This window comes from Hippopotamus amphibius, chromosome 10 (genome assembly GCF_030028045.1).
Source record: "Hippopotamus amphibius kiboko isolate mHipAmp2 chromosome 10, mHipAmp2.hap2, whole genome shotgun sequence".
Lineage (NCBI taxonomy): Eukaryota > Metazoa > Chordata > Mammalia > Artiodactyla > Hippopotamidae > Hippopotamus > Hippopotamus amphibius.
In genome coordinates, this window is record NC_080195.1 from 14,741,588 (window position 1) to 14,761,365 (window position 19,778).

At 35.1% G+C, this 19,778-nt stretch overlaps 1 long non-coding RNA gene across 1 annotated transcript; it reads left to right on the forward strand.

The window, feature by feature from the left end:
* The first annotated feature begins 8,599 nt into the window (after positions 1 to 8,599).
* LOC130830408 (uncharacterized) lies at positions 8,600 to 17,846 on the forward strand. The gene is made up of 3 exons (XR_009047789.1): positions 8,600 to 8,788; positions 14,395 to 14,515; positions 17,056 to 17,846. It is a non-coding gene; the product is annotated as an uncharacterized LOC130830408 (long non-coding RNA).
* Positions 17,847 to 19,778: the final 1,932 nt, after the last annotated feature.

The window sequence follows — 19,778 nt, forward strand, 5'->3', positions numbered from 1 at the left end:
ATAGTGCTGCCACGAACACAGGAGTACTAAAACTTTTCGGATCCTGATTTCAATTCTTTTGGATAAATTCTAGAAGTGGAATTACTGGATCTCAAGGTAATTCTACTTTTATTTATTTTTTTTTAAATAAAGATTGTATATATTTAAGGTGCACAACATGATGTTTATATATATGTATATATAGTGAAATTATCACTACAGTGAAGTTAATTAACATATCCATCTCTTCACATAGTTACATGTGGTTGTTGTAAGAGCACCTAAAATCCACTCTCTGAGCAAATTTCCAGTGTACAATACAGTAACTATAGTTACAATGCTGTAATTAGATCTCTAGATCTTACCCATTCTACATAACTGGAATATCATACCCTTTGACCAACATCTTCCCATTTCCTCCACCTCCCAGCCCCTGGTAAACACTGTTCTACTCTCTGCTTCTGTGTATTCAACTTTTTTAAGATTTCACATATACATGGGATCATGCAGTATTTTTCTTTCTGATTCTGGCTTATTTCATTTAGCATAATGCCCTCCATTTTCATGCATGTTTTTGCAAATGGCAGAATCTCCTTTTTTTAAAGCTGAGTAATATTCCATTGTGTGCACATACAAACATTTCTTTACCCAATCATTCATCCATGGACTCTTAGGTTGTTTCTGTATTTCAGCTATTGTAAACAGTGCTGCAGTGAATATGGGGCACAGATATCTTTTTGAGGTACTGATTTAATTCTCTTCGGGTAGATACCCAGAACAGGGATTTCTGGATCATAAGATGGTTCAATTTTTAATTATTTGAGGAACCTCCATACTGTTTTCCATAATTGCTGCACCAGTTTACAATCCCATCAACAGTATACGAGGGTCCCCTTTTCTCCACATCCTCACTAAAACTTGTTACCTTTTGTCATTTTGATAATGGTTATTTAACTGATGTGAGGTGATATCTCATTATGATCTTGATTTCCATTTCTCTGATGATTAGGGATGTTGAGCACCTTTCCATATATCTAATAGTAATTTGTATATCTCCTTTGGAAAAATGTCTGTTCAGCGGTTTTGCCCATTTTTAAATTGAATGTATTTTGCCATTGAGTTGTATGAGTTTCTTACATGTTTTGAATATCAGATATATGGTTTTCAGTTATATGATTTATTAGATTTATGGTTTTCAAATATTTTCTCCCATTCCATAGGTTGCCTTTTCATTTTGTTGATGGTTTCCTTTGCTGTGCAGAAACTTTTTAGTTTGACGTAGTTCTAATTGTTTACTTATGCTTTCATGGCCTAAGCTTTTGGTGTTGTATTCAAAAAAATCATTGCCAAGGTCAATGTCAGCGAGGTTCCCCCTATGTTTTCTCTTAGGAGTTTTATGGTTTCAGGTCTTGTGTTTAAGTTTTTAATCCATTTTAGTTGATTTTTATGTATACTGTAAGATAGGGGTCTATAAATCCCTGATTTAAAACAAAATCCTTCCTTTCCTTCTTTCTGTGCACCTTTTTCCCCCTTACTTCCTCATTTCCTCCATTCCTTTCTTCCTAATTTGGTCAACAAACTATTAGGTGAAGGTGTGAAAAACCTGTCATCCATACAGTGTTATGGGCAGTACCTAGGGCGGGGCTTTCAAAATTTTAGTGAGGTACCAGAGTGTCTGGGGGTGTGGGTGCACTAGTGGCAGCCTGACCTGGTTATTCAAGCATGAGACAGTTGAGGAAGGTGTCTGAAGGTGGACGGGAGCAGTGGCATCTAATGTGAAAGACTGGAGATTGAGTGGAGTGAATATGGCACCCATGAGGAGGAGTGGAGTGGTAGCTGCTGGTGTAGGGTATTCAGAAACCAAGCAGCTTAAGAAATTTGTCTGTACCAGTGGTGGGGAGATGGGGAGGGTGGAGAGGAGGGTGACGGGGGCTTTGATGTGAGTTGGGTACCTATGAAGATAAATAATCAAATAGTTATTTATACTGAGAAAAATTGAGTCCAGTTTATTGCTTCTAGAGAAGGGAGTTACAAATATGGGAAAAGAGAATACTAGAAAGAACCCTGTAATGTTAGATTAGATATGGAAATATTAATGCAAATTTATAGTTTTCAATAGACAGATAGATGATAAATAGAAAAAAAAAGGAAGGAAGGAAAGAATATATGAGGATAGATTATGTAATTGTATATAACATAGTTCATATATATCCTAGCTCTGTCCTGAGAGAGCCAGCAGCAGAGATACCACAATAGCAATGAGTATATCTTTCTCTCAGATCTTGCTTTATAAATACCATTCTCCACTAAAAGGAATCAGAGCTCCTTGAAGAAATTTCTGATTCCTGGGCTGGGGAAGGGAAAAAACAGATAAGCCAGGAACATTTTAATGTACCAGAAAATAAAGAAATGCTTCCCAAATAATGGAACAATGTCAATAGAATACACGAACAAGCTTGAGATCCCCACTGGTCAAATCTGGGACAATTCAAGCACTAAAGTAAGTAATCATGGCAACATATTATAATCAAGTGAATAAAACAGAAATCCACAAGTCCATGCAGATATGAATGCATGAGTGAATGGATGGATGAATACATCAATGAATGACTAAATAGCAGATGTGAAAGATTTTCATAACAGTGGAATGCCAACTGATAAATAGAAAAGGAAACTACAGAATAAGAAAATCATTTGGCAATAATCACAGTAATAAGTAACTCAGCCAAAACCATCAATGCATGTGAAACATTTTGATGAGCATTAAATGATGCACAAGATATTTCTATAAATTCAGAGAACTTCTGCACAAAATACTTATCAATTACAAAGGTGAAAGAGAAAATCTTTACTACTGGGGAAACCTGGAAGAAACTGCCTTAATCAAGTGCTTATGTTTAATACCCCCAGTAATGGCACCCATTGAATTTGCTTATAAGTCAATAGAATGCAGTGAGAATAATTTGGTATTACTTTTCTGATACTCCTGCCAAAAATACTTAACTTGAATCTAGTCATGAAGAAAAATCAGACAAACCCAAATTAAGGGACATACTATAAAATAACTGGCCTACAATTTTTAAAAGTGTCAAATCACGTTAAGTCAAATAAAGACAGAAGAGTAGATCCAATCTGAACGGGACTTAACAGACGTGCCAACTAAATAGAATTGGATCCTTTCCTAGAAAGGATATTATTGGAAAACAGTGAAACTTGAATAAAGTCTGTAGATTAGATGGTAATAATGTACCCATGTTAAATTCCTGATTTTGATGGTAATATCGCAGATATGTGGAACAGTGACCTTGTTTGTTGGATATTCATACTTATATATTTGGGATGGGGCATCAGGTTGGCAATTTAAAATGACTTCAGAAAAAGAAAAAATGCTCCTGGTATTATTCTTTTAGCTTTTTATAAGTTTAAAATTACTTTAAAATAAAATTTTAAATACACACATGCACTACACATACACAGTGATACAGATAAAACTGGGGAAATCTGCATAAGATCTGTGGATTCTATCAATGTTATATCCTGGCTGTGATAATGTACTACAGTTTTGCAAAATGTTTCCATTGAGGAAAGTTGATTAAAAGGTAAGGAGAAATATCTATATCATTTTTTACAACTCCATGTGAAACTATTATCTCAAAAATTTTTAATTAGAAAAAAAGCTTTAAAAAGTTAGATGAAGGAAAGTAATGTTTGCTGAACATAACCTCTTACTGAATCTTTTTTTTTACTTTATTTCATTTATTTTTTTTATTGAAGTATAGTTCATTTACAATATTATATTAGTTTCAGGTGTACAACATAATGATTCAATATTTTTACAGATTATACTCCATTTAAAGATAGTATAAAATATTGACTATATTCCTTGTGCTATACATTAGATCCTCGTATCTTATTTATTTTTTTCTAAGATTTAAAATTTTTTTTTTAATTTTTATTGGAGTGTAGTTGATTTAAAATGTTGTATTAGTTTCTGCTGTACAGCAAAGTGAATCAGTTTACATATACATATATCCACTCTTTTTTAGATTCTTTACCCACATAGGTCATTACAGAGTATTGAGTAGAGTTCCCTGTGCTATATAGTAAGTCCTTATTCATTATCTATTTTATATATAGTCATTGAATCTTTATAATGGCCTGTGACAGTGACATTGTGCTTATTATACAGATTAAAGAAACAAAGTAGGAGAGTTTAAGTAAGGTTCAAAAGTTGATTGTTAGTAAATAAAAGAAATGGGATTGGATTAGAATTTTGTCTGCTTTTACAGCTAGAAGAAAATATCACCAGAAAAAAATCCAGAAGAAAGATAACTAAATATACCATACCACTGTTACTGATGGAAACATTAATAAATGCATATTTTTTTGTCAAATATAGAGCTAAAATTTAAAAATTAGATTTTTAAACTTAACTCTATGGTCAGGCCATGAGGTAAATAATTTTGATTTCTATGATTCCACAAAATTCAAAGTTCAATATAAATCTACAAGTAATAGTTTCACAATTCAGCTGCAAAGAGAGTCTTAACATCCTAAATGGAACTCAAAGTGCAAAAGAAACGTCTGGTATTTTGGTGGCAGACATTACAATTTATAAACCAAACAGTAAATATGAAAGCACTTAAGAGGAGTATCTGAGTATAGGAATTGAAATGAGATATAGGAGTAACAGTACTGATTATCTGAGTAGGAGATTCTATTCTTTAAAATTAGCACATGTTTAGTGTTGGACTTATAGAATATATATTCTGAGGGAAGATAGATTCTTCTACAAAAGCTGGAGCATCACAAGGCAAATTAAGTTATTGCTGGCTATCTGTTCTCTGAAGAAAACACTTCCAACACAAGAGCGCCAGATGCAGCCCTTAGAAGTATGACTTTTTAATAGAACCATTGTAGAAGAAGAATGGCTATAAAATGGGGAAATATTCCATGTCCATATGTGGAACTAAACTGGGAGACCAATTACTATTTAGCAGTAATAAATAATATTAAAATATTAATTCAAGAGATTAGATCTTTTTTCCTGGTCACAGTGAACATATTTCTGACTCTATCTCTGGCCCAAATAATGAAAAAAATAGATTGTGACATCTGAATCCATCCAGGAAAGTTCAAGAATGTAATTACCTTTCTCCTCCAACCTAACATAGAGCTTAGAATATTATTCACTGAAAGTATGCTTCAAAGATGAGGAATCATAATCATAATAGCAGTGATTAGGTGGGCTTTCCTATGTTTTCTAAAGTTAGCAGCTGGCAAAACTGATCTCGCTGAAAATCTAGGAACAGTTTGGAGATTATATATATATATATATATATAATATTAGTGTATGTATATATATACACTAATATTTTAAAAATATTTTTATGTATTTTGTAGGTTACAACTCAAGGATTTTTAAAAAATTTATCTTCTGGGCATTATACTTCAAATGTCCATATTTATCTACCTGGTATGTGGAGATAGCTGAGCTAAGTCCTCATATTAACCTCCAGACTTTCCTATTAGCATGATTAACTGAGAGATTTAAACCAAAGCCCCTTTTCTACTCTTTTAAAACACCAAGAGTGCTTAACAGAGCTCTACTTAGTGTCTATGAGAATTACTATCTAGTGCATTTAAATACTATGCATTTAAATGAATAATATATAATTTAGGTCAGAATTTCTTTTTTACAAAGTTAAGTATATTAAATACATTTTCCTCTAATCTTCAATTATTATTCATGCTGATTTTTTCCTCATTCTTGAGTAAAATTAGCTCATCGCAAGTCTTTATTGGGTCACCCTGATTTTATGGTACTTGTCACTGGACCCTCATCTGGGAATTAAAATACCTTATTCAAGTATCAAAATTTTTATCGCCTTTTCCTCAATCTTCTGTAGACTTCCACTTCCCCTTAGTATCCCTCTATTAAAAGACATAATTAATTTCCTCTTAGAAACTGTCAGTGCAAAGTCATAACTTACCTTTCAAGTTCCAAGCTTCCTTCTGCTTGTCTACTTTCTTATGTTCCAACAAAAATCATGTAGCTGAGCAATAGAATGGTCTGGGAGAATGATGATAGTCTTTTAAATTTTTCATGTAAATGTTATTTACACATGTACTTGAAATTTTTCTGTAGGTGTCCTTCCCAGTCAGATACCTCACAAATTGTTTTCACCTCCCTCCCCCTACTCAGGTCTAAAAAATTTCTCAGATAACTTGGAGTGTGGGAAGACATTCGGGAACCTTTTTGATGTGGGCCAAGCAATGGGATTCTTGAGCAGTGGAGGAGCTGAGGGTGCGGGGCGTGGAGACTAATATCACCCTGTTTGGTCCTGAGGGATGGCTGGTTAGCCAAAGACGGGTAAGATTCCTCAGAGGAGGAACAACCTAAGACAGGCACAGTCGCAGAGGGGCCAACATGGGTGGGGCACAGACCCCCAATATCTGAGAGAGGTCTCCTGCCCCCAGGGCTGTTTTGCTCTCCACCCCCAGCTCAAATCCACACCTGCTCAGCTCGGACCCAGGAGGCAAACAAGGATCATTGCCCCAGTCATGTGAGGCCTTTGATTGTTTATGAGTGTAACCTGAGAATGTTAGCCCACGAACTCAATAAAAGCAACCTGGGATGAGTCAGCAGGGCTCTTGATCCTAGAGGTCTTGAGTCCCCCGGTCCCATCTTTCTCTTCAGTCTGTGTCTGTGTGTTCTTCAAGCTTGCGGCACCCGTCACTCACCTCAAGTCGCCGAGTTGATCCCGGCATTGGAGTATGTTAAGCAGCTATGAAACTCTTTTTAAACAAGTTTTTTTGAAAAAAAAAAAAAAGAGGGAAAGTAAGATGCTTAAAAGAAAAAAAAAACTTAGAGATGCTGCGAGGCCAGTATAGGCATTATTATGCAAATATTTGGAAAATAATTTTCAGCCTGGTAAACACTGACAATTCTTTTTCTCCCCTTATATCTTTCATTTCCTTAGGTTTTTAGACTGAGATGCTCGGAAGACAAGAGGCAAACTTTATTCAGAAGGTTGTGTCACCCAAAGAGAAATGAATAAATAACTATCACAGGACACAGATTCCAGGCTCATTAACAGAAAGAAACAAAAATAATGCTTCCTCCCATGAGATAAGCTTTCTTTTCTATTGATAAAGAGTATGCCAGGGAATTTTAATTATATATTTCCTAAGGTGCTTGAGAAACTTTATAGAAAAACAAAACACTTGTGAACAGGAAAAGCAAAAATATTTTGCATCCTATAAATTTCTATTTCAGTTCTTGCTAATATTCATGTATATATTTTACACATATAATTTGTTGAAACTTATACTCTTATTTTGACTTCTGTAATTCATAGAATATAAAATTTTATAAATAGATATCCCTAACAACTTACACTTTTTCATATGTACCTATACTTGGTAATCCTTTTTTTTTCTTCCATTGTAATATAGCTTTCAAAATCTATATGAAAATATATTATTTTAATAATGCCTGATAATTTCAACTGCATAAACATTTAAATGCACAACTTTTCAAGTCTGAGAATTTATAATTCTTTGATCATTTATCTTAATACTTAAGATTTCAAATATGTACTAAATCTATACAGTGATAATATACTCTCCTAACTGGGATCACTATTTCACTGGAAACTATCCACCAGAACAATCTGTTCGTTCGTTCTTTCTTTCTTTCTTTCTTTCTTTCTTTCTTTCTTTCTTTCTTTCTTTCTTTCTTTCTTTCTTTCTCTCTTTCCTTCTTCTCTCTTTCCTTTCTTCTTTCTTTCCTTCCTTCCCTCCTTCCTTCCTTCCTTCTTTTATTTCTTTTCTGTCTGCCTCTGTCTCTATCTCTCTAGATAGTCCTGGGGTAAATTTTAATTTTTACCATCTAGATTATTCTTTTAAAAAAGTTTTTCCCCATGCATTCAGCTGCTTAAGGTTACATAAGATGATTATTAAAATGCATATATCTAGACCCCAACCCCATCTCTGTGGTGGAGCCTTGGGTAAGTGAAGTCCTAACAAGTTCCCCAGGTGATACTTATATGTACTAAAAATGAAAACCAAGGTTGTAGAAGTTTTCTTTTTCTAATCTAATATCAATAAAGCCAAATATAGTGAGATTTGTTATACAGTTATCCAGCTTTACTCACATTATAGCAATGACCAACATGAGAAATGGTTTTATTTATTTGTTTGTTTACATATTGATTTTCTATCTCCTGCTTTTCAAATAACTGCTGCATGAAAGATGTGTGATCTCTTTCATTTCACCCCTGCATCCAGTGCTTAGAGCATGGCCAGGTACATAATTAGAACTGTCAAATGAAAATGTGTGCTGTTTGCTCTTAGGCTTTGGGCACTTCTGTATATGTCTGCTATTCTTCAATAACATTTATTAAAAATAGCAAATTAAGGAAACTCATATAACATATACTTAGGAAATATTTCCTTGTATATTACTATAGGTGAAGGAACTAACTTTCTTTGTTTCAAATGTCCGGACAGGATATCTAACAATTTCCAGGTTATGGATATGGAAAAATAACATAATCTCATCCTTAAATATTAATGATTTTTCTAATGTTCTTTAATTTTGGTAATACCTCTTACCATCACTTCATTCGCTGGTCCTATCTCTAGAACATGCTGAACTCACCCCTGCTTCAGGGCCTTTGAACTTGCTCTTTTTTGTGCCTGGAATGATCTTCTCTCAAGTTTGCACATGACTCTCTGCTTCTCGTTATTTGGTTCTCTTACTAAAATATCCTCAGAGGGGCCTTTCCTGACTACCCTAACAAAGGTAAGCACCTTCTTAGAAACCACTAGTCTGGGTTTCTTCACAAACTTCAGCTCCTAGAGCATTGTAAATAATTGCAAAACACTATTTTGTCGTTAGCCATTTTTCTTAACGGGATTTTTCTGCACTTTCTCCTATCTTTAACTTAACTATTATGAACTTCTATGAATTTTTTTCCTTTGGTGATTAAAGTTGGTGCAGATCCTTTATGCTACCTTAGGGTGCATAGTTTGAGCTTTCAGAACTGAGACAGGAGTCTCAGTTATAGGCACCGTCAAACAGACACATGTACTAGGTACCAACATTGTCCTAAGTGCCAGGAACGTAACAGTGAACAAAATAGGTAGATCTAGGGGAAACATAAACGTAAGGACCAGGACAACCTTCATAAGACAGGATATTGCAAATCAAATAAGGGCAAATATAAAGATATGCTTCCGAGGAGTAATAGACAAAAGTGGCAAGGAAAGTGAGACATGGGGAGTTTACAAAGTAGGTCCGGATGAATTCTTGAGGAGAGACTTATACTATGGTAGGGTTTCTTTTGAAAAAATATGTGCAAAATCTTGCTGCCGCTGTGGTAGCACTTGAATTGAATATCTGATATATTGACAGTGTTATTCCCTTCCTGTTACTGCCAGTGTGAGTTCTGGTCCTCTTGGCTTGGTAGTGATAAAAGGATGCCATTAGGTATAGAGGGATTTGTAGATGGAGCATGATTTCTCAGGTTTTCTATCCAGAACAATGCAATTTCCTAAACACTGCAGCTCGTCATGTTACAGCAAGACTTCAGTATTGCTCAGATGACAGATTTGTATTCCATTCTCAAGTGAGATGCTGAGTGTGATGTGGTTAGACTCAAAGGGATTAATGCAAAATAAGATACGGGTTCATTATAGAGTTAAAAGAAATTTGAGATGGAATGTAGTTGGTGAATGTTGTGCAAATTTCTGTTAGGTGGATGAAGCAAAAATGATGGCAAGGGAACCAGACTTGCCGGTTGGTATAGAGTCTTCCCTGGGAGCTTGTCATCAAGTGGAGGGTGGTTTTTATTCTAAGTTTACCTGTGTGAACGCGGTCAGGACAAGTTATTCAGCTCTTGACCAGGTGATCATATTTATTTTCCACATGATCCAGTCTCTGCAAAAAATCATGTTAAAAGGAAACGCAAATCTGATTCCACAAACATTGAGGCGTCATTTTTGCTTTTCACCTTCTTAACAAGTCCAGCAAGAGATTCTACTCTGCCCACGACACAGGAAGTTTACCATACATGCTTTCAAACATAATTTCCTCTTTTGATATTATACATTCATGAAAATCACACAAATACAAAACAAACGTAAAAATTTCCTGTTCCTTCCTGCCATTCTGCTCCTCTATTTCACTTGTTCCTCCCTACCTTTCAACCCTCACTCAACATACTCTCACGTACCATGTCCACCACGTCTCACTCTTACCAAACCCTCTACCCTGTGATACTACACCCTTCCCTTGCTCTAGGTACAGCTACTGGGAAAGTGCAGTCTCACAGACCGCCTGCTGATTGGACTTGGGGCTACAGAGAAGACGTCAATAGATGGCCTTTCAAACAAGAACCTTTGGAATTCAGGGGAGAAAGGCTGTGAATATTAGCATATTGATAATTTGGGGGCTTTTTCTATTGCATTGCTATTATGGAAATAACATTGTGCAGATAGCTTTGGGAATTGGAGGATGAAGCCATAAGGTGGCGGAAATAGAGTGTTCTTGGTATATATGGAATGAGAGTGCTATCATGAACTTTTTCAATGTGCAATAGAGTAGCCAGTTAATTTGTTCATTGGTTATATAGCACCAAATATTTTATTCAAGAGTTCACTTAAAATGTTGTCTTCATCTCATAAGGAGAGGTAAAAAATATGATACCTGTAATTTAGTATGAAAAAAGACTGACGGGAATATCCTAAAACTAGGAGAGTTAGAGTTAGATATTCTATGGTTAAAAAGCCATTAACTCCAGAGGATCTCTGAAGCTATGGTATGAAGAAGGTCTTCTTCCAAACAACGTTTACATTCACAGGAAGAACCTCATGGTCCGGGGATAGAAACTGATCTGTGAAGAAATGTGAGGATTAAGATGATCAGAGAGAGAGAGAGTGGTGCAGAGGTAGAGGAAAGAACTAAGCATGGGACAAAAATGGCTTCCAGATTCCTAATTCTGTCCTAATAGCAACATATACTTTGACCATTAAAAAAAAAAGCTTAGAAAAGCAGCGTGGACAAATGCAATTTTGTGTACTATAATTTCATTGAAAGCAATTTAGTTAAAAGCAAGTTGGTCAACAGGTCATTTTGGCTGAAATGATGATGGGGTTTAAATGAAAATTCCTGGACACTGCTTTTTTTTTTAGTATTAGTTATTTTTGGTGCACCATGGGGCACTTTGCAGACTTTGATGCATCATTACATATTCTTTTCCAATTTATAGGTATTTTTCTACATTTTTGTCTTTTAATATTTAATATCATTTCAGTCATGTTCTTTCATGTTTAACCAATCAATGTTCCTTATCTTTTTGTTTTTACATTTCTAATTCACATTAAAATTGTTCCTGCATACTCTGTTTAAGATAAGAAGATGTTGGAATAAAATAAATTTCTAGCAGTTAGTAGATTGCCTTAATAAATCATTGTAGGTTATAAAATAATGATATAATCCCATTTCTGCTGACAAGTAAGACACAAATATTTATATAATATATAATAAAGATACTTTGTATTTTAGAAAAGAATCTGTACAGATAATTAAAAGGTTAGTAGATAGTTTGGAGAGGTAAAATCCTAGGGTTTTTTGTGCCTTTTTTTTTGTATTTTTCTATTTTAAAATATTAAAAAATTTGTATTTTCTATTTTTAAAATAAAACATGCATTTCTTTTAAAATATGGAAAAAAAGAAAAAAGAATAATAATGAATCATTAATAAAAAAAGTACTGAAATTTGAAGGATGCGATTTTTCTACTTTAAAAATAACACTTTAAAGACAATTATGCCTATTCTGCTTATCTATGTTTTCCTTTTTGTACAAGGGGAAAAAATAAGCAGTTTTTTTTTTAACTAAGCCACTTTTGTTTGATATTTGGGTTAATCTAATGTTTCTCTATGAAAACTGAAAGAGTGGGCATAGTTATATATGAATGGATCAGAAATACAGGCAAAAAAATAGTGAAATAAGCAGATAATGGCTGATAATTGGTACTACAAAATTAGAGAAAGATTTTACCTAGAAAAGTCTAACATATAGCAAAAATTCAAACTTTCCACAACATGAAACAAAACAGCCTAAATAAATTAGGGTAAATTTTTTAAAATGCTGTATCATTTCTACTGACAAAATGTAAATATTTATATATTATACACACTGCATTTTAGGAAATGGTCTGTACGAATATTAAAAAGGTTAATAGGTGGTTGCACAATATTTAACAAAAGAATACTTGAAAAATCAGTTCCTATATGTATTCATTTTTAGCAAAGTTCTCATATGTATTAATTTTTGAATAAATTGTTGAATTGAATAGCTGGGTTTCAGCTAAACTGCATTCAGCCACATTTAAGTAATTTTTTCCTACCAGCTACATTATTGATTATATCACATATTAGGCAATCCTGGGATACTAAATATCATAGCTAATCTAGAGAACAAATCTTACAGAATCTGATAGAGGTAATTGGTATGGACAAAGATAGAGTACATGGGCGTGAGAATTTACTAGGGGGACATATGGAGAAACACATAACTGAATTTAAAGAATCTCCTGGGTGTGTTCTGTAGATTGAGGAAGGATGTATATAATTTCTAGGCCCTTGAATCTCTGATTCTGCTAATGTAAGAATGTATAGGTGGGGAGGTCTTGGTAGGATTTTTTTTCCCTTTGGGAAAATATAATGTCCAAATATCTTTAGTACATTCTTGTTCACTTCTGTAAAAGGAAGCATATATAAGGATATTCACACCAGGATGATCTAAAATACATACATAGATAGGGCTTCCTAGGTGGAGCAGTGGTTGAGAATCTGCCTGCCAATGCAGGGGACAAGGGTTCAATCCCTGCTCCAGGACTATCCCACATACCGTGGAGCAACTAAGCCCGTGTGCCACAACTATTGAGCCTGTGTGCTGCAACTACTGAAGCCCACGTGCCTAGAGCCTGTGCGCCACAACAAGAGAAGCCACGGCAATGAGAAGCCCGCACACCACAACGAAGAGTAGCCCCCACTCACCGCAACTAAAAAGAAAGCCCGCGCACAGCAAAAAAGACCCAACACAGCCAATAAAATAAATTAATTTATAAAAAAATAAAATAAAATATATACATAGATAGATATAAATATTATAAATTTTCACCAATAGGTGAATGCATTGATTATTAATAAATTGTTTCTGTATTACTAGCAGATGTAACAAGTATAGAAGACTTGAGTAGCTCAAATAAATAAAGAAATAAATGGAAGGACATTTAATATTTTAAATCTTTTAAATACCTAACATCTAATTGTCTTCAAATTGTTACCTCCTCTGAAAGATATAACTTCCCTACTCCCCTCACTCCCACCACAGGGAGGAAAGGAGAAGGAAAGGGAGAAGGTAACAATTTTGAAATTCTAAACACATGTTCAGGAATTTCTTATGCTTACAAGGATTTGCTTCTTGTAAGAGGTAGAGCCAGGAATTTTATCCCTGGAACTATTTGGGTTGAGGTAGGATAAATATTACCATAGTATTTCCATGTTTTAGACATGAATAGAAAAATATTAGAATTTTCACTGAGTCAGAAAAAGAATTCTCATAAGCATTTCCTTTGTATGACTTTTCCCTAGAAAGTGTTGAGTGATGACCATAGCCAATGAATTAGGATGTAATGGCTAGCTAGTTGAAGTTTTCTTTCAACGATGAATACATTTAAGTACCTCAGGTTGATGAATTCTTGTCTGCATATGCAAGATGGATTAGGCAATTATCCAATAAATCAGGGTGATAAACCTATTACAGAGTAAAGATGAGGGTGCGGGTTATTTCTGTTTCTAAGATTGATGGCTTATATTAGTTAAATTTACTGTCTTCTTAATTTTTCCTAGCACAGGATAACCAAACAAATACTTTTCTTAATGGGTCAGGATTTTGCCTGTAGAAGGCCCTTGATGAATAATTGTTGCAAAAAATTGAACTTGATGTAGGGATGTTTTCAAAACACTTTGTATTCATCAAAAATGCTATCATTTTGTCCTCTTTTTAACATTTGTTCCATGTAATACTGTATTTAATATGCTCTCTAAAAGGTAAAAAATTCATTTTTAATGAACTAATCAACAATTAATTTTTGAACCAGAAGATAGCAGAGAGTAACAAACCTATGGAGGAAGTCTTTGAATAGTTTGATTCAAACTTGAACAATGAATAGGCAACTAAAAAGAAATTCACCCAGACATCTTCTACACAAGCTCTTCAGAGACTTCCCAGTTTGAGGGTGCCTGGGTGGCTTGTGCATTGTTCACATTCTTCTCTATATCAGTGTTATATAGCTTATCACATGCATCTCAGCTCTGAAGTGAATGTTCATTTCTCCCAGCCTTTTCCAGGGTGCACTACTACACCATCCTTATCTTAAAGGAAAGAGAAAACGCAAGGTAATCCACAAATCACTGAGATAATAAGGTGATTGAACAGAGTTGCTGGATAGAAGATTCAAGGTACTAAAGTCCATTTTATTTTTATATACCAGCAAATAATATTTAGAATTTGTTAAATAAAAGACACTACATACAAGGGCAGCAAAAATGTGTCATAGGAATAAAACTAAAAGCATGTACCAGTCTCTTATGAAGAATAGTATGACATTAGCTGAAAGACATCAAAGAAGACCTAAATAAATGGAAAGTCAGACCACGTATATTGATAGAAGGGCTCAGTATCACAAATTTGTCAGTTTCCCCCAAAATTGATCCAGAGATTCTTGGTATTGCCAGTAAAATTTTCAAAATAGTTTTTCATGGAACCAGTATGATTTAACCATACATATAGTTGTCTGCAGAGCAAAGGGTCATAATGATCAATCACACCTGCAGAGGAAGATTGGGTCAGGAATACCTGCCCTACCATATGTAATTCTTATTAAAAAGCTACTATTATGAATACAGTGGATATTAATGCAGGAAAAGGCAGATAGATGCATGCAATGACTAAGAATCTGGAAGCAGAGCCATATGTATATGGAAATAGTAAAGTATGACAGAAATGGGGTTGTTGATCAGTGGATTGGTTTTGGAAGTTAGCTAAAAATCAGTTCCAGATTGATCAAAAAATTTTAAATTGACGATAATATAGGGTAATGTATTTGTCACTTAGTGGTGGCAACATAACTGTTGAATAAAAACAATTATAGACAGATAAGGAAAGATGGCTAAATGGTACCATGTTCAAATTAAGAACTTCTGTTCTTCATAAAACACGATAAAGAGAGTTAGAAAACAAGCAAACTAGGACACAATATCAGCCACACATAACACTGTAACTGATAAAGTTAGTGTATAGAACATACAAAATTAAATATATAAAAAAATTAACAAACAACTCAATAGAAAAATGTGCAAAAATGTGAACAGGCAGTTCAGGACAGAAGAATCATTAATGGCTAATACTGTATGAAAAAACTGTTAAACTCAATTAGGAACCAGAGAAATAAAGATAAAATTACAATTAGTTGCCATTTGACACATAACCTTCTGGGAAAATTTTTATATCTAAGGCTGGAGGTGTTTAGAAGATTAGGATTCTCATTAATCAGTGGTTCTTTGGGGAAAAAGTTTGGCTTTACCTAGTTAGGGTAAACATGTACGTTACCTAAAACAGCAGTTCCACTCCTTGGAATATACTGTAAAGAAATTCTTGGCTATATGCACCAGGAGGTATGTACAATAATGTTCACAGCTGCATTTGCACAAAAGCAATAACCTGGAAGCAGCTCTTTTTCTTCTAAGACCAGAATAAACAAATTAGATTCACACATTTATACATGCATGCATCTGAAAAAGTTAACATTGAGCAATAAGAGAAAATCTCATGCACACAAAGCTACACATATATGTGGTGTGATTCCATCATTATAAACGTGTAGTTAGGACAAATCAAAAAACACATTGTTTAGTAATATTAATATTTTTACATAACTGTAAATAAATTCAACATAATGGAATTAAAAATTATTGATAATGTACAATGGTAGCTAAATGGGTATTTGTCATCATTCTTTAGATATCGTATATATTTTGGGCATATATTTAAAAATAATAATTGAAATAATGTGATGAAAACAAAATTAATGAAGCTACAGCATGAATTCTTTTATTGGCAAGTTACAATGAGAGAGCTGAGGAATCTTCTCTCTCTCTCTAATGTTAAATGTTAAATATAGACTCATTCAGTTTTGGTTAAATTACTTAAACATTGTTTTCAACAAGTTTCCATGCTTCCTTGATTGCTTGTTGTTAAAAAATAACTCACGAAATTCTATTTTGTTATGTCATTTCAGTGTCTATATACTAGCATATTCCAAAAACACAGAGTTACTGTTGGATTTATACTTGGTTTTCCTTTTTAAAAAAAAAAATTTTTTTATTTAAAAAAGCATACCGTAGTGCAAAATCAAGTCGTTAGACACAGGTGAGAGGCATGTGGTGCATTAGTGGCTGGACCCCCTTGGGTATGAGCAGGTCTAGTGTACGTTAGGCGAAGATGCTGTTTACAGAGGAAAACTGTGAGGTGTGCTGCTTCCCTGTTACTCCTTGAAACAGTGAGGAAGACCAGCTGAGGGGGGCCCAGGGTGGTGGGGAGCAGGATGGCAAGTGGACCATCAGCCAGATGGACACTGTTTAGTACAAACTGAGCCATTGACTTGGGGTACCACTCTGAAGGGGCCATTTCCCTGCCTGGTATTTCAATGTATCCAGCCAAGGAGGGAGGGCAAAGCAGAATCTAATTGAAAAACAGACACTGTATCTAAACTGAGATCTCTGAGGGTAAATCCTTCTTAATGTGGAGAATTAGTAGTTGGGTGAAGCCACACTCTAAAGCCTGGGTCACTGAACATCAGTAAGTTTATTTTTAAATCATTATTTTTTTTACTGTGACACCTCTGGAAATCATTGCCTTGGAAGAAAAGCAAGTCACATATTGAGCTACAAGTAAAATATGCTAATCTTTATTTTTTTATTTTTTTTACTATTTCATAAAGAATTCCACAGCAGAAGAAGCTAATATCACTGATTTGGAGGAAGAATGATAGAGAAAACACTTATGTTGTGGACTCACTAATTTTGACAGCCTTTTAAAAGCAAGCAGAAGGCATTATTGCTGAGACAGCTTCAAGGAGCTCTTTATCATTTAAAGAAAGCATGCAAGAACTAAAAGCGGTTGGGCTAAGACTTGGGAGAACCAAGGAATTATGAGAATAAAAAAGAAAAACAGCTAAAAAGTCTCTCCTATTTCATCTGAGAAGCTCAGAATGAAACACCTTCTCTTAGATAATGGGAGAACGCAGTTTGATGCAGACAGAAAATGGTACTAAGTGCTCATTACTTTTAACTGCGCAATTTAAATGCTCAAGTGCATCAATGGAAGGAAGATTTAAATAGCAAGCTTCATTGCTATTTGCTCCTAAAAGAAAACGATCCCTACAGATGACCACATTTCGTTAAAGTCAACATGGGGATGAATAGCAATTTTGCAGCTTGAGAAGAGGGGCATCTGGGAAAACTGAAATGTGAACAAAACAACAGTTGGGCTTTCTTTTATTGTTTATTGGTGCTTTGGGGATTCCCTGCAGCTTTGTCTTTCATGGTTGCTTAATAAATAAAAATACAGTGCATAGCCGACACGTTTGGACGGTGATTCACAGAATGGCACTAACTCACCTAAGGGACCCTGCCTGGCTTAGTCCAGGGAGCACAGGTTCCAAACATCTGGAACCACGCTGGCAATTTTCCCAAAGGCCAAGGGCTTTAGTTATTTCGCTAATCATTTACATAGACCGGCTTAAATTATGCAGCCATCTGTATTCTTATGCACTGAGATTGAGTAAAATGAATTTACAAGCTTGAAAGCATTCATCTTTGATATCCCCTTCATGTTGATTTTTATCCTTTTCAGACAACTGTGGAGTCTGGGACACACTTAACACTGCTCATCCAGAAAGCCCATCCATCCTCATTTGCTTTGCTGCCCAGCATCCTGTCTTCTCGGTATTGTCCATGCAAACGCCTGTGGGCACTTTGTAATATTGCTGGGCGAGCAGGCTCTGGAGTGAGGCTGCCTGGGTTAAAATCTCCACTCTGCTGTTTGCTGGTGTGTAATGTTGGGCAAATGACTTCCTTTCTCTGTGCTCAATTCCTCACTTTGGAAACATAAGAAACTAGAACTAGGAGGCCACAGTGTTTCCCAGAGATGGGAGGTAATCTACAGGAGAGTTGCAAAATATGGAAACTCTTTAAATGGCATTCATGACATTGAAATCATGGTAATGTCACACGAATACCAGGTGATAGTTAACTGAAGCTAGAGTGGGAGACAAGCAAAGGATGGAAATTAAAGACAGATGACTCAAAAGTGTGTATTACCTCAAAGGGCAACTTCAGGTAGAAGACCCATTGATGTTTTAGGAACATGGGGGTTTTGGTAGCAAGGGCTGGAAGGCAGCATGTCCCAGGGTGAAAGGACCTCTGACTTTGACAGAAGGGGAGTCAGTACTATATGAAGAAAGACAGTTGAGCCCTTAGGTGATTTAGGGTCATGAGGAAAAATCACTCAACTAAAATATATTTTGCAAATAAAATTTATAAAAATTCTAGAGATAGTTCAATTGTGGGCATCAGCTAATGAAATGGCTGAGGCAAGACAACTGGAATTTTTTAATGATGTTTTGAGGAAGATTTGAAGATTTGATTACTGGAAATTAAATTTGTTAATAAAAGATATTGCCTGGCCTGAGACATATATGCTATTCTCTCTATATATATATTTTTAAAGACTTTCATTAGGTTTTGCACACTAATAGAAATTTTAAATAAAAATTAAATATTCTACAATTATGCAGGAAGAGTTTTCCGTTCAATGTTGTTGCCTATTATTGTCATCATCCTCCCTCCAGGATATTTGTCTTTGTGTAACTTACAGTCCCAAGACAGCAGAGGAACTACGGGAGAAGTTGGCCTTCCCTTCCACTTTGGTGCAGTTAAAAGTTGTTTACATAATGTGATATGAGAGAAAACCTCGTCCCCAATATTTCACCTGCCCATTGACTCTAATGCATCCAGATAGACCTTTATTTGATAGAACTAGACCTTGCCCTTCTAGGTATTTAGAAGCTTCTTTGAAAATGCAGTTCACTAGGCAGGCAATGGAAGTTGGCGAAATTATTTAGGAACAAGTACTATAGTGAATATTGATTTAAGAGAACACTTTCCTTTTGACAGGCAGGGCTGGACAAGCATTGTGGATGAGAAGCCAACCCCAAAGGGGGGGGGAGAATGAAGAGCAATGGTGTTTTGATCATGCAGCCTGAATAAAGTAAGACATGTATATATTCGGTTTCTGACTTTGACACTTCTCAGTTGTGTAAATGGCCTTGGGGAACTTAATTGAACAAACTAAGCTTCCTATTTTTCCCATATGAAAAATGAGGATTTCAGTTCTTGTTGTGAGCATCATGAAATAAATAATTAGCAATCATCATTATTAAATAAATAAGGTATTAATAACATGGCTGACTTTGCAAGAAGTACTATAGGGACTTCCCTGGTGGCACCGTGGTTAGAATCCGCCTGCCAATGCAGGAAACACAGGTTCGATCCCTGGTCTGGGAAGATCTCACATGCTTCGGAGCAACTAAGCCCATGCGCCACAACTACTAAGCCCACATGCCACAACTACTGAAGCCTGCACGCCTAGAGCCCATGCTCC